Here is a 2150-nt window from a genome sequence, read left to right as displayed (position 1 = left end):
GGCCATGTCAGCTGGGGACAAAGCCTTTCCGTGGCAAACTTCATGTCCTAATGCTAACACCGATTGTGGGCTACCTTTTCACTTTTTCAGAAGCTCATGGTTAAAACTTGTATTTTCTTTTAAATATTTATTTGTATTTATGTTTATGGGTGCATGTATACAAGTGCCTGCGGAAGTCAGAAGAGGGTGTCGGATGCCCCAGAGCTGGAACTCTAGGTGGTTGTGAACCACCCAATGTGGATGCTGGGAAATGGCCTCAGGTCTTCTGCAAGAGCTGCTAGCAAGCACTCTTGAATGCTAGTCCATGGCTCCAGTCCTTCATTTTATTTACTTATTTTTATCTTTTAAAGAAGTCTTTCTTAGCTATATTAAGTATCTTAATATTTTTGATCCATACACTTAATTAATTGAGAGTGTAAGCTGTGTGGCTGTTCCTAACATGGTGAGTAACATGGAAGAAATAAAGTCGGCGTCTCGATGACCATTAATTACCGTGACAAATATCAGATGAAGGTTAATGAATGCCTAGTCTACTGTTAAAAATATCCAGTGGTGATTGCCAAAACATAGTAAGTAAGACATCATTTAGGACCATTGCAGAAGGTACAAGGGCCACTCTAACAAACTTAAAGTCAGGGAGACAGTGGGATCGACTGCCCGAATTGCATTGCCAAGGTCAGTGTAGAACTAAGGAGCATGTGTGGGTGCCAGTGAGTGGAAAATTACTAATGGGGGAGTCTGGCTAAATCCCACCTAACAGGGTTCTTTCTGAAGAGATACCAAACTGTTCAGAATCACCTGGCTGTGGAGGATTAGGAGCCTGATTAGACACCCAGGAAAGGTTGTCTCACTCAACACTTCACGGAACTTTTTTTTTTTTTTTTTGCTAAAACGAAATTTTATAAGGGAATGCAGAGATGAGAGGAGAAAGTCAGAAGGCTGACTACAGTTTAGTCAAGCAAAGCATCTTTATCAGTGCCACGCTGTCATTGTTTTGAATGACAAAAATTCACTGATCATAAGCTAAGTACTGTGCACGCACCATTCAATCAACCCAGTACAGTAACTACAGTATTGCTGTTGTATAGACAGGCCATAAAATTATAATAATTTTCACAAGTCACTTGGCAAATTGGATACTCAGCATTCACACAGCAATGTCTCTTAGTCACAAATACTGTAAATACTGTAAGAGAAGCACAAGATAATCCAGATGAATTTAAGCATCTTCGTTTTGAAGCTCTGCTCGGCACAGAACACTGACTTGTGTCGTCTAGTACTCTCATCTCGAGGTGGCCACTGCATCCCTATAATAGAACACCTTTTTGAAGTGCTGTGGAGTCGGAGAAGGGATCTGGGTGCTGTCTGGAGAGAATGAGAGACCACGTGGACAGAAGATAGCTGTGACCTGTGTCCTGGTGGCTGAAGAAGATGCCATGATTGGAGCAGACTGGCAAGGGTGAGGCACTAGGTAGGAGCCCAGCAGGCTAAGACCTGGGGCTCAGATGGTTTAGTGGCCACAGCTGGCAGCTGCATCGGAAGTGGAAGGCCCCAGAGGAAACAAAGTGCATCCTAGATGAGACTCAGCAGCCAGAGTTCAGGAGAGAGGACATCCAGAGGATGCTGTGGTGCTTCAGGTCTGTGGACCACAGGTTAGACTCCAGGGTTAGCTGATGGATGTCTGTGTTAACAGGCAGGGGGAATGAGGGCCTGCCCAGGACCTCCAGTGGAACTGTGAAGGAGGTGAGAGATCAGTCAGGCCCCAGCAACCTCTCCAGTTCTAAAAGCTGAAATGATGAACGGATCATGCCAAGTGTTATGGAAAAGGCACAGCCTTCATGTTTTGGTGTGACCTGGAGTTCGGGGTCTGGAAGTGTCTGCCATGCTTTGGGGCTTTCTTCTCTTGGGGAGGAGACAGTTTTCACACAGAGGCGCCATCACTTAAAAAGCCCTGGGGAAAGAAGGCTCTGTAAAAAAGGAGAAGACATAGGAAGAAGGTTTTATTGTGTATTTTTAAGCTAAACTGCATGGTGATGTCTGAGGGCTCTACAGAGATAAGAAGCAGGTTACTATGGTGAGGCAAATTAGCATGTTCATAGATCACATGGTTGCACGTTCTGTTTTTTTTTTGACATGAACAGTGAAAATAT

Source organism: Peromyscus eremicus, chromosome 14 (assembly GCF_949786415.1).
Source record: "Peromyscus eremicus chromosome 14, PerEre_H2_v1, whole genome shotgun sequence".
Lineage (NCBI taxonomy): Eukaryota > Metazoa > Chordata > Mammalia > Rodentia > Cricetidae > Peromyscus > Peromyscus eremicus.
Note: the sequence above shows the minus strand (reverse complement) of the source record.